Below are 14,239 nucleotides of genomic sequence, written 5' to 3' on the forward strand. Positions count from 1 at the left end.
CCTCCTTTTATAACAATAAGATAATTCAGTGAGCCCTAGTCATGCAACATCAGACAAAATGAAGCCAGTTGAGGTAGATAAACATGCATGGATATTATATGTATTATGTACTACTCAGTATAGACTTGAAGAGCAAATAAATAGCATAAAATAACTAGCATACAGTACATAATAAGATAATAAAATATCTATGAAGTGACTAAAAATATGCCACTCTTCCAAATCCCTAAATTTCAAATAGAGCATTGATTTGGATCTAAGAGGTTTAGAAAATGTTTAGTTTGAATTTCTCTAATTTGCTTTGGCTACCCTCCTGCAAGCCTGGAAAACAAGAGCAAAGATTTTCTTTCCACAGCAGGTTTGACTTACAATTCCAGCATATTGGCTCAGTTTGAATTCAAGATCTGATGGGAACTAGAAACTCTTTGGAGAAGTGCTCTACCTCATCTTAGCTGTCCAAACACTGGCAGAAACATCTGAATGCCTCTAGCTTCTGCTTGCCTAGTGTGGAGTAGGTCTGGCCAGAGACAGTGCTGCCATCATTGATTCTGAGATTCCTTTCTCTTAATTGCATACATTTTGGGCATGTTTATCTCCTTGACCCCACCCCAGCCAAATTCCTGTTACTATAACTCTGAAGGCAGGGTAGGGACAGAATGGGAGGGGGTGTTAGTGACATAATAAGATCATACAAAGTAGTATATGCTTGAAATGAGATGAGTGATTGTGATTTACTATCTAAATCAGATTGGCTGTAGGACAATCAAATCCATTACTGTATTTGGTAATTGTAATAGTGCAGAAAACCCAAGCCCAATGAGCTTTAGGGGATTCAATCAACTAAATAGGTTACATATTTTTTCTTGGGGCCTCTCTGAGCTAAGACTAGTCTATAGAGTTAAGTTTTCTAGGAGCCTTTGAGCTGGCATAGAAAACAATTAGAATGATTCTTTTCTCCTTATTTAAAGATAATACTCCCCATCCCTAAAGATTGCAGCAAAGATGGCATACAACCTAGGTATCCTTAGACCTACCTTATCTATAGGATAATTAGGATCCCTGGAACTGTGACTTTGACATAACATCAGAAGAAAGCAATGCCTTAGAAAGTTCAGTCAAGATTTTCACTTCCATTAACTCTTTGAAACAGATACACGACTACAGTATCGCTTTTGGTGCTTGCTATTTATAAGACCCTTGGGCATCCCAGCAAGCAAGGCATCCTCAGGGACTTAGTCAACGCAAGGAAAACTCCAGTAGAAACACACAGGAGAAATGATTTAAGAAAAGGAGACTGTCCCAGCCACAAAACTCTCCTATTGCAAGGTTGCCTTTGATTCTTACGTTCATTATTCTTCCTCAGAACATTATGATTTGATCTTCAAACACCAACATGGGAGAACTGAGTCTCCCTGCTTTAAAAAGCTGGCTGTATATAGCCTTAGCAAGAGAGAACTAATGGTGCAAGCTCTAAGAATATTGCCAGTATCTGCTATCTTCCACCTCCTAGTCACCCCCCCCCCCCATAGCTCAACTACCCTGCTTTTAAAAAAAAAAAATCTGGTAACACAACTAAGTTATAATTTTGCTAACTAAACTTCATCCCCACTCTGTAGGGTTTGGGAATCTTTCAACAAAAGCTATTACCAGCTTTTCTCTGGTCTTTCTCCCTTTTAGAAGCACACCCTATTGCCAATCTCTGACAAATCAAAGAAGACATATTAGGGTCAAAACAAACTTTTTTTTTAAAACTAGACAAAGGTCAATCAAAAGGAAAACAAGTCAAAAGAAAACAAGACGTGCAGAGCTTAGGTTAACATTGGCACAGAGCACTATTTCTACTTTGACCTTACACTGTTTTTTCCACATCTGGCTCCCTTTTGTGTTCTCTTTTTTAAACTCCAGACTTGTAAAACCTCATCCTGTGATCATCAGATCTCCCTCCCCGCCTTTGTCCTAGGAGTTGGCACCTGTCAGACCTAGTAACACAATAGGTCATTAATTCTAGTTATCTTCTTCATTTCTGTGGGATATTCTGGAGTATAAAGGACTTTTCTAGACTTTACAACCTAGTAAAGGAAAAAAAAAATCTTTCCACACTTCAATTAGAATCACAGTCTTAGAAAGTCTTTTATTTTCTCCCTTTATTCTCTAGGCATTTCTAAAAAAAAAAAAGATAGCACCTGATTGCTTCTTAGTATAACAGTTTTAAGTAGATTCAATAAAGTCAAGTGGTCTGTCTGGGGAACATTGGACCCCAAAGTCCATTTCTAATCATACTATGAAAAGTTGAAGAAAATACTTGACAAGGGAAAAAAAAACAGGAAAAGGCAGATGAGATAAGATATTGCTTCATTAATTTTAGCTTAACAGAGTTGTTGTCAAATTTTTTTATCTCTGGATTTGTTTACATGCTTAAAAATTGTTGAGGACCCTCAAATGACTTTTGCTTATATGTGTTTTAGCCATGATACTGCATTAGAAATTTTTTACATTATTTTATTTTTCTAATTACATACAAAGATAGTTTTCAATATTCCTCTTTTTTGCAAACTTGTGAATTCCACATTTTATACCATTTTCCCTTCCCTATACCCTTCCCATGGCAGTGAGTAATCAATATATAATGGTGTTTAACATATTTCTATATTAGTCATGTTGTGAAAGAAGAATTAGAACTAAAGGGGAAAATGAGAAAGAGAGAAAAAAACCAGAAAAGTTTAAAAAGTGAATAGAATATGCTTTGGTCTGCTTTTAGAGTCCATAATTTTTTCCTCTGGATGAGGATGGCATTTTCCATCACAAGTCTTTTAAGGATTGCCTTTGATCACTGAATTGCTGAGAGGAACTGAGGCCATTATATTTAATCATCTCACAGTGTTGCTGTTTATGTGAACAATGTTCTTTGGAACATTTTATTCAACATCAGTTCATGCAAGTCTTTCCAGTTTTTTCTGGTTTATGATTTCTCATAGTACTACATCACATTCATGGATGTGATCATTTGTTCAGCCATTTCCCAATTGATGGACATCCTCTCAATTTCCAATTCTTTGTCACTACAAAAAGAGCTGCCATAAATATTTTTTGCACATGTGCTAAACAATTGATTTTATTTGTACAAAAAATTTTAATTTAAGGTAATCAAAATTATCCAGTTTGCAATTTATAATGTTTTTTTATCTCTTGTTTGGTTAGAAACCCTTTCCCTCTCCATAGAACTGACAGAGAAACTATTTCTTGTTCTCCTAATTGACTTATGACATTATGACTTCATGCCTAACTCCTATACTTGTTTTGACTTTAGCTTGGTAAAGGGAGTATTAGAAATTAAAATGTCAGTATTATTATGAAAATAGCTTTGGCTATGGGATCCCAGAAAGGCCTTGGTGACTGTCCCTTTGAGAACCACTAGCTTAACTCAACTAAACTGTCTGGAGTAGTAAAGAAAGGTTTGAATAATTTTAAAATGGCATCAGAAGTTACTGGATGCATATTTCGATACAAAAAAAAAGAGGATGGGTCTTCAACTTCCCCAACTAGAGGCTGGAGGCAAGACTACACTAGGACCATTAATTCACTCTGTCATTCATTTATGCTACCTTATGTATTCTATGTTTTACTGCCAAAACCCTTAAGTTATTCACACATCCACTACCTTATCTCCCATTCATAACTCAATCCCAGGTAACAGGGTCACTATTCTAATTACTTTCTTGGTCTTTTTTACATTCTTCCTCCTTGGTCATTTCTCTGTAGCTTAACACTGTTGACTATTCTTCATGGCATCACTCTGTTCTGATTCTTCTCTACCTGCCTAATTACACTTTCTCAGTCTTCAATTGCTTCCTTTTGCCTCCAGGATCAAATACAATATGCTGCCCTTTTTGGGGTGGCAAAGAATTGGAAATTGTTCTTTAAGAAATGATGAGCAGAAAAACCTGGAAAGACTTACATGAATCGCTGCTTAGAGAAGTGAGAAAAACCAGGAGAGTATTGTACACAGTAATAGCAACACTCTGTGATGATCAACTATGATGACTTAGTTCTCCTCAGCAAGACAATTCCAAAGACTTGATATGGAAAATTTTCTTTTTCATGGTTTTCCCCTTTGTTCTGATTCTTCTTTTACAACATGACTATATGGAAATAGGTGTAACATGATTGTGCATGTAAAACCTCTGTCAGATTGTTTGCTGTTTTGAGGAGGGAGAGGAAAGGGAAGGAGAAAGAAAAATTTGGAACTCAAAATCTTACAAAAGTGAATGTTGAAAACTACATATGTAATTGAAAAAATAAAACACTATTAAGATAAAAACAAATTGAAATGCTCTGTTTAGCATTCAAAATCCTTCATAACCTGCCTTCTCCTATCTTTCAAGGTTTCTTATGCTTTACTTGAAGCATTCTCTTGGATACAATGATTCTGGCTTCCTAGTTGTTCCACAAATAAGATACTCTATGTCTCGCCTCTAGGAATTTTCTCTAATTGTCTTCCATGCTTGGGAATGCCCTCTTTCCTCTGCTTAACCACTTATCTCCTTGGCTTCTTTTAAGTCTCAACTAAAATTCTACCTTCTATAGGAAGTCTTAACCCTTATTAATTCTAATACTTTTCTTCATTTAAATATTTCTGATTTATCCTACATTCGGTTTAACTTGCATATATTTGTCTGCATTTTTTTTTTGCATTCCTTTGTCCTTAGCATAGTGTCTGGGATCTATTATATTTCCCTTTCAATGTCTATCTGAAGTTCTTCTACTTTTGTCTTTGACTTAACTTCTTCTTCTTCTGTATTTTTTAGAGAGAGCTATAACAATTAGAGATACTGGGTCCTACCAGTTTTACTTTGCATCATTCATATAGGTTTTCTGGTGCTCTTTATATTTACTAATTGTATTAAACCATAAAAGGAGGAAATGGTATTGAGTTGGTCTGTAAAGGACAGGCAGTAAATCAATGGATACAAGAAGAAAAGGAAAGACATTTTAGGTTTAAGAAATGGCTTAAGCAAAGGCATAGAACCTAGCACAGACCTTGTTTTTTTGCTTTTGTTTTGTAGAGGAAAGAGACAGTGATAATCCAGTTTGCCTAGAGAGAGGAGGGCATAAAAGGAAGTACTATAGGTAACAGGTTTGAAAGGGTAGAGTGACCCCAGGTCACCCCAGGTTATGAAGTGCCTTGAATCCCAAATTCAAGATTTTGAACTTTACTTCATAGATGAAAGGGAGCTAGTGAAGATTTTTGAGTAGAAGAACATGGCCATATCTATGAGTGAAAAAGATTATTCTGGTAGGGTTTTGAAGTATAGCAGTAGTAGGGACCAAAAAAAAAGCACCTAAAAATAAATGATTATTTTTTGCTGGATGGTTAACTGCACACAGTTGATTCCCTATGGGTTATTTTGTCTCAATAGTCAAACACACAGCTGCCATACAAATGGAATAAAAATGTTTTTGGAAAAAAGTAAACAAGTAGTTTTTAACCTGTTCTTAGGGTCATAGATTTAGAGCTAAAAAGGACTACAGAGGCCATTTTCCCCCAACCATTTCATTGTACAAATGAGAATACAGGAGCCTGAGAAGGTTAAGTAACTTGGCCAGTCACATAAATTGTAGAAGTCAGAACAGTATTTGAACAGATCTGATCATGCTAAAGCTAATGCTATTTCTATTATACCATGTTGCTTCCCTGCAGTTTATAGAGGTGCCCTCTGCTCCCCCCCCCAAAATCTGGAAAATATCTATAAAATTTTTGACTCTCCCATTCATATCAGTGAAGATGTCTGAATTATTATTGGATTAAAAAATAAAATATGTTGATATTATAAAATACCACACATATATTTTGTACATTTCTCAGTTTCTAAACCTTTTCTGTATCATTTGTGACTTCTGCAAAACTCCTCCCAAATTCCCATTTAATTTCTTATGCTGACCCATGATATAGCAAAATCTCAATAGAGAAGGGATATTATAGTATATTTAGGGGTTCTAAGCTGAAGACAGAACTGGCTTCAGTTTGGGGATAGGTATCTAGGGAAGGGTGGCAGGGATTCCAAAAGATGCCTTACTACTGGAAGAACTATTTGGTACTTTGGGTAAGACCCTCAAAATTACTTATTTAGTAGTAGATATTTAGTAGTAGTAGTAGTAGTAGTAGTAGTAAGGAAAGTAGATATTTAGTAATAGTAGTAGTAGTAGTAGTAGTAGTAGTAGTAGTAGTAGTAGTAGTAAGAAAAAAATTATTTAGTTGTAGTAGTTAGGAAAAAAATCCAAACTGGCAAATATCAGTGTCTTATTCTTTCAGTCTTCTTTCCGTTCTTGCAATGAGGAAAGCCTCATCATACAAGATGGTAGCCACTTTAATATACCTTCTCTTCACTACATTTTGCCCCTCTGATTGGAGGGTGGAACCATGAATTTCTAGAATATCTATTCAAGATCTATTCAAGTAGGGATCTCAGCTGGCTGTATTACTTGGGAATTTCTCTGACTTTTCCACTATGCCTATGCAATAGGACCATTCTTCCCTTCTCTGATCTCTTCCCCCCTGCTTTTTAGCTTCCTTTTATATGTTCTTTTTCCTCCATTAAATTGGGAGCTCCTTGAGGCAAAGAAGGACCATCTTTCTTTTTTTCATATTAATAAACTTGGTTCTTAGCATGGTATCTGCAACATAGAAAGCATGTAATAAGTATTTATTGATGGCTGATTGAGAAGAGGGTATATTCTTCTTAAGATACACACTTCTTCTAAACTCCCACCAGGATCTAATCACACAGTTCATGGCAGTCTCATGTTGGACCTCTGCAGTGATGCTAACATATTGAAAGCAAAGAGAGGAGGGAGTGCCAAGGGATAGGAAACATTTGAGAAGATGGAAAGGAGGAGCATTATAAAAGTAGCTTCTTCCCTATCTTTGTCTGGGCAACCAATGAATCATACTTTCACAATCTTTAGTATTGTAATCCAGGAAATCCCAGTCAAGAATCTCTATCCTTGAGACAAAAGAATGAATTGCCAGCCTGAGGTGAAAATTGTTCCTGTTACAGATTTCACCTTTTACTCCCTCTTTTCCACCTACCCTTCTCTGTTTTTCTCTCTGTCTTGGTCTCTCTGTGTGTCTTTGTAGCAGGCACTTTATGTTTATTGAATAATGACTACCTTTGGCTTTAGTTTCTTCATCTGTAAAATGAGAGAGGTTGGATTAGATTGCCTCTTTGGTCCTTTTGGTCTCTCTGAGTATCTTTTTGTCTCTTTTCCCTTCTCTGTCTAGTACCATGGCTTTCCTGGTTCAACTCAGTTTTCCATTATCTTGACTTTGGCTGGTTGGATTCGGTGCAGTACAGTGGAAAAAACACTGAGTTTGTAGTCAATGGATTTAGATTCAAATCTACATCTGATACTACGATCTTTGTAACTTTGAACAGGTCATTAATCTCCCAGTGCACCATTTTTCTCATCTATAAAATGGACTAGATGGCTTTCAAGGTCCCTTCCAACTCAAGATCTATGATGGTAGAGATCTATAATAATAAAGACTGATGGGTAGTTGAGATGTGGCTGTTTTCTGGGCTCATACATTTATGTCATATCTGAGTATATGAAATGCTATATATTTCTTTTTTTCTTTTTTTAGGTTTTTTGCAAGGCAAATGGGGTTAAGTAGCTTGCCCAAGGCCACACAGCTAGGTAATTATTAAGTGTCTGAGGTTGGATTTGAACTCAGGTACTCCTGACTCCAGGGCCAGTCCTCTTCTGATGCCTCATTGTAGGGTGAAGGTAACTCTGGGTTCCCAAAGGATTTACCAATAGGGTATAAATTCTCTTAGGTTGTATCTTGCTATATGGTTTCAAGTATGGGTCTTCAGGTGGACTATGTATTTCTCTCCTCTAAAGATTGAATTTGCTAATGAACAAGGCTACTAACTGGTCCCAAACTCAACATTAAATCTTCTACTTCTGTGCATTATTCATATGACTTGTCCAGCTTGCACTCCTGGAATACATTGCCTCTTTATCTCTGCCTTTCAGTTGGCTCTTTCCTCAAGGATGACTTGGGTATCATGAGAACTCCTGAATTCCCACAGCTGAAAGTGAGCACTGCCTTCTTGAACTATTATAGGCCTTTTGTCTGGTCTCTTTTTTTGCTCTCATCACAATCTCTATCAAATTATATTGATATTATAACCCTGATCCCTTTCTTTCCCTATATGAGCTTCTTGAGAGCATTTTTTTTGCCTTTGTTATTTCAGGTTTCGAACACAGTGCCTAGATCCTTAATAAATGTTCATTAAATTGAATTGGGGGGGGGAGGGAATCAAGATTAGGCTAGATAAATTTGGAAAAACTCATTACCAGATTAAGTACCCAATAACAGAATTTTCCTGAAGCCTCTCTACTAATTGTAATAGGGGTTGCAATCTGTATCTGAAGGAGCATCTACCCTGAGGAAATCATGGATCATCAAAATAAGTATGCACTTTTCACACATAATATAAAGTGGTAAAAACACCAGCCTCAAAGACCAAAATCCCAAACTGTAGCCCAGGTGCTGATATTAGCCTTCTGACACTTTGGCAAAATCATTATATTTCTGAACTTCAGTTTTCCCATACATAAGAAGGACATAAGAATAATTGCCCTATCTACCTTGCAGGATTGTCATGAAGCAAATTACAGATAAAACTTTATGTACATTATAATCTATTATGATTATCATTTTTATGATTCTTTTATATTTTCTTTTTTCTAATTACATATAAAACAATTTTAATATTAAAAAATTTAGTTCTAAATTCTTTTCCTCCCTTACTTCTTCATTGAGAAGGCAAGCAATTTAGTATAGTTTATACATGTGGAGTCATGTAAAATATTTCCGTATTTGTTATAAAGTGAAAGAAAACAGACCAACCCCCCCCAAATCTAACCCCTCAAAACAAGTAAAAATAGTTTAAAAAAAGTATACTCAATTTGCATTTAGATTCCATCAGTTCTTTCTCTGAAAATGTATAGCATTTCTTATCATTACTTTGGAATTGTCTTGCATAATTGTAGGACTATGAAAAGTTCAGTTTTCCACAGATGATTATCATACATTATTGCTGTTATTGTTACAGTGTTCTCCTGATTCTTCTCACTTCATTTTGCATCAGTTCATGTAAATTTTTTCAGGTTTTTCTGAAAGTTTCCTGGTCATTCTTTCTTTTGGTGCAAGAGTATTCCAACAAAATCATATACAATTTGTTCAGCCACTTCCCCAACTAATGGGTATGCTTTCTATTTATAATTCTTTGTCTCACAAAAAAAAAGCTACTATAAATATTTTTGCACATATAGGTCTTTTTCCTCCCCCCCTTCTGCCTCTCTTTAGGATATAGATCTAGTAGTGGTATATCCCTTGGGGCATAGTTCCAAATTGCTTTCTAGAGTATTAGATCAATTCTTAACTTCATGAACAATGCTTTAGTGTTCTAATTTTCTCACATCCTCTATAAAATTTGTCATTTACCTTTTCTGCTATATTAACCAATCTGATAGGTATGAAGTTGTGCCTCAGAGTTGTTTTAATTTTAACTTCTCTAAACAATAGTAATTTGCAGCATATTTTTTCATTGACTATAGGTAACTTTGATTTTTTCATCTGGAAATTGCTAATGTCCTTTGACTGTCAATTATTGAATGACTTGTATTCTTAGAAATTTGATTCAATTCTCTATATAGTTGAGAAATGAGGACTTTATTAGATATTAAATTTATTTCACAGTTATGATTATTAACCGTGTATTTCCCTCCCTCCTATCTCCACCCCATTTATCCTTTTCTCTCTTTCCATTTTTTAAAAAGTTTTTGCAAGGCAATGGGGTTAAGTGGCTTGCCCAAGGCCGCACAGCTAGGTATTTATTAAGTGTCTGAGACAGGATTTGAACCCAGGTACTCCTGACTCCAGGGCCAATGCTCTATCCACTGCACCATCTAGCTGCCCTCTCTCTTGCCTTTTTATTCTGTCCCTCCTCAAAAGTGTTTTTCTTCTGACCACTGCCTCCTCCAATTTTTCCCCCTTCTGTTCCCCTTCCCCTTTTATTATCCATTTCTTCTCCTACTTCCCTAATTTTTATACTCAGCTGAGTGTGTGTTATTCCCTCTTTCAGTCAATTCTGATGAGAAGATTCAAGGGTTGTCCACCATCCACCCTTCCATATCCTCCTCTCCCCTACTATATAGGCTCTTTCAAGTCTCTTTTATATGAAATAATTTGCCCACTTTGCTTCTTTCTTCTTCTTCTAAGGCATTTATTTCTTAATCTTTAACTTTATTTTATGTTTATATCATCCCATCATATTGAACTCACACCAGTGCTCTCTATGCATACTCCTTCTAACTGTTCTAATAATGATAAAATTGTTAAAAGTTTAAATCATCTTCCCATGTAGGAATGTAAATAATTTAACCTTATTAAATCCTTATGTTTTCTCTTTCTTATTTATCTTTTTATGCTTCTCTTGAGTCTTGTATTCGAAAGTAAAATTTTCTATTTAGCTCTGTTTTTTTTTTTTTCATTTTCCTCATATTCAGTTTTTCTGGATAGGTAATTATTGTTTATAATCCTAACTCCTTTGCTCTCTGGATTATCATAATCCAAGTCCTCTGATCCTTTAATGTTAAAGCTGTTAAATCTTCTATTATCCTGATCGTGGCTCCATAATAACTAATTTGCTTCTTTCTGACTGCTTGCAATATTTTCTCCTTGACCTGGAAATTCTGGATTTGGCTATAATATTTCTGAAAGTTTTTGTTTGGGGATCTATTTCAAGGTATGATCCATGGATTCTTTCCATTTCTAGTTTACCTTGTGGTTCTAGAATAGCAGAGTTTTTCTTCAGTAATTTCTTGAAATATGATATCTAGGCTCTTTTTTTTTAATCATAGTTTTCAGGTAGCCCAATAATTTTTAAATTTTCTTTCCTTGATTTATTTTCCAAGTCAATAATTTTTCCAGTGAGGTGTTTCAATTTTTTTTCATTCTTTTGATTTTTTTTTTTTATTGCTCCCTGATGTCTCATGGAGTCATTAGCTTGCCTAATTTTAATTTTAGGTTTTGTGTTTTGTGTTTTTTTTTTTTGCAAGGCAATGGGGTTAAGTGGCTTGCCCAAGGCCACACAGCTAGGTATTTATTAAGTGTCTGAGGTAGGATTTGAATTCAGGTACTCCTGATTCCAGGGTCGGTGCTCTATCTACTGCATCACCTAGCTGCCCCCTAATTTTAATTTTAAAGGAATTTTTTTGAATTAAGCATTTGTACATTCTTTGCCATTTGGTCAATTCTACCTTTTAAGGAATTCTTCTCCAGTGGACATTTTTGTGCCTCTTTTATTATTTGGCTTATCTTATTCTTTAAGATGTTATTTTTTTCAATATTTGTTTTGTTCTTTCTTTACCAAACTATTGACTCTTTTTTTCATGATTTTTGGATATCACTCTCACTCCTTTTCCGAATTTTTACTCTACTGTTTTTATTTGATTTTTGAAAATCTTTTATTGAGCTGTTCAAGGAATTATTTTGGGATCTCAGACCAATTTACATTTTTTTGAGATTTTGCATGTAACTGTTTTGGCTTTGTTGTCTTCTTGTAAATTTGTATTTTACCTTCCCCGTCAGCATAGAGACCTTCTTTCATCTGATTCTTTTTTGTTTTTGTTGCTTACTCACTTTTCCAGTCTATTTCTTGACTTTTAATTTTATATTAAAGATAGGCTCCTCTTCCAGGAGAGAACAATGTTTCAAGCTTCAGATTTTGTACTTCTGTTTTCTTTTCTTTTTTTTTAGGTTTTTTTTTGCAAGGCAAATGGGGTTAAGTGTCTTGCCCAAGGCCACACAACTAGGTAATTATTAAGTGTCTGAGACTGGATTTGAATCCAGGTACTCCTGACTCCAGGGCAGGTGCTTTATCCACTGTGCCACCTAGCCAACTCCTGTACTTCTGTTTTCAAAGCTAGGTCTGGGATCTGTGAGGTTTTCATTTCTTCCAAGGTAGTATGATCCAAGAAGAATCTATGTTCTGGTCTATGAGCAGCCACAAGCATTCTTCTCTGGAACTATGACCAGAGTCCCTACTTTTTCTAGTGCTCCTCCTTACTCTGAAACTCAGAATTGTGTATGAATAATGCAATAGAATCCTACACCCAGCCAACAAAGGGTCTTCAATAATCTTCTTTACTATCTGCGGATTTAGAGGTTTGGAAGTTACTGCTGCAATCACCTCCAAGGCCTGCTGCTGATTTTTGAACTGTACTCTACTCTCACCCCAGTGAAACAAATTTCCATGCTAACCTTCTAAGCTGTATCAGGCTGGAAAATTGTTTCACCCATCCTTTTATTGGTTCTGTTGCTCCAAAATTTGTTTTGAGGAATTATTGTAAAGTTTTTGGAGGGGAATTTGGGAGAGCTCAGGTGAGTCCCTGTCTTTATTCCATCATCTTTATTGTATATTTTTTATTTGTAAGTATTTTATTGCCTCAATTAGATTAGTTACTTCCTCTTAAGCCCTTGTCTATGTTTCTCCCATTAAATTAGAATCTCTCAAAGTCCAGAGCCATGCTTTCTCCATTAGGTTGAGTTTTCCAAGAAAGAGAATATCTCATGTTTTGTATATCTTCCCAAAGTTTACTACTAAATAGACAGATTTTTTTTCACATAGTAAGAACTCAGCATTACTAAATAAAGGAGCAAAGTCTTAATAAATCTATAAGCCAGTCAATTAACTAATTAACATTTATTAATCTCCTACTATGTGCTCATCACTATGCTAACACTCTGATCTCTCTGCATTTCTCTCCTTGATCATTCTTCAGGGTTCATACCAACAGACCTACAAGTGTGGACATGGTCCACAACTCACCCCCACACAGGAGTACACCAAGATGCACTAGGTGTGGTAATAGCCTTAGGCCAAGTGCCAAGGAACCTGCTGCTGCTTCTTGCCCATGCTGCTACCTCCATTTTCTCTTGACTTTCCTTCACTAGACCATGTTATCCCAGATTTCATTGGCTGTAAGTCTGGAGTCCATGAAGGTAGGCAAAATTCAACCCCCACACTCCTGGTATGGGAACCTCAGCCCTGCATTCATGCCCACTGGGTGCTTGGGTTGGTGTAAGGTAATCGGTGCCTTAATGAGGATTAATGAGCTCCCTGGGCAAGTTGGGCGACTCTGCCTTGGGAAGATGCCCGGCTCTGTCACATTGGCACATAACACTGGGATGGCAAGGAGCGGGAAGGTTGAGTCAGCGCTTGCTAACGCTGAAATTAACACCCCTGTTCACATGGATGGCATTTTCTCCCACATAGCATCACTCATGCTCCTCTTCCACTGCAAGGTAACAATTCCCTGAAATATTATTTCCCTTGGTACACTGTAGTCCTTGGATTCTGGGTCTCCAGCTTCAAGTGAAAATTTCCCATTCTAGTCCACACTAATGGAAAGAACAACATGAATAATTAAAAGATGTAATCCAAAAGCAAACTTGGGAGAAAGCAACCAATTTGGGGTTAAATATGCTTCAGATAACTCACAGTGTTCCAAGACAGGGGCTGCCCCTTCTGGCCTAGTGGATTCAGGGGTGGTATGGTAGGTAGATCTATCCTCTTGCCAGTTCAGGCAATTTCACGCCCCTGCATACTCAGAAGGATTCTGTGAGACACCATTCTGTTAGACATAAAGTATGAAAATAGACAGATGGTTCTTCTGTAACAGCAAGGGGGAAGTGCTCCTTGGGGCCAACTAGTGAAGAGGAGGAGTGTTGAGTGTTGAAATAGAAATTATTTCTGCAGGCAGAATTCCTACCTCTCTTCCAATTGGTCTGGTAAGGCTTCATGGAACAGCAAAGGGTGGAGTGCTGCTTGGAAAAAGGGAAGATGGAGAACTTAATGAAAAATTGGTATAATTTGAGTATGAGTGTGTATGCTAGCATTAAGCTTCTTCATTTCCATGCAGTCAGGGTTGGAGGGTGGGTGGTGAGAACCAGTTTGTCTCACCTTCATTCTGACAAAAACCAATTCAAACCACACACCCCACCCACGAAGGTCCAAGAGCATCATCTTTGTATAGAAAGAATAGACAAGTCACAGAGAACACACCAATCATTTACCACCCTCTGTGCTGCTTAATTCCAACTCTAAGAACTTCATGCTTTTCATCATTGTCAAGGAGAATACTTCAGTTATGATACTCAATATCT

General features: G+C 36.4%; 1 long non-coding RNA gene across 3 annotated transcripts in view; it reads right to left on the reverse strand.

Moving 5' to 3' along the window:
• Positions 1 to 11,417: 11,417 nt before the first annotated feature.
• The window catches only part of LOC141513111 (uncharacterized), a 45,153-nt gene continuing 42,331 nt past the window's right edge, over positions 11,418 to 14,239 (reverse strand). The window contains exons 3-5 of one of the 3 annotated variants that reach the window (XR_012475714.1): positions 13,846 to 13,897; positions 13,575 to 13,707; positions 11,418 to 13,474 (exon numbers count right to left, since the gene is read on the reverse strand). This is a non-coding gene — a long non-coding RNA (uncharacterized LOC141513111). Of the gene's footprint in view, positions 13,475 to 13,574; positions 13,898 to 14,239 lie in introns of all 3 variants that reach the window. The other 2 variants (XR_012475715.1, XR_012475713.1) reach the window with 2 other exon arrangements.

This window comes from Macrotis lagotis, chromosome 2 (genome assembly GCF_037893015.1).
Source record: "Macrotis lagotis isolate mMagLag1 chromosome 2, bilby.v1.9.chrom.fasta, whole genome shotgun sequence".
Taxonomy (NCBI): Eukaryota; Metazoa; Chordata; class Mammalia; order Peramelemorphia; family Peramelidae; genus Macrotis; species Macrotis lagotis.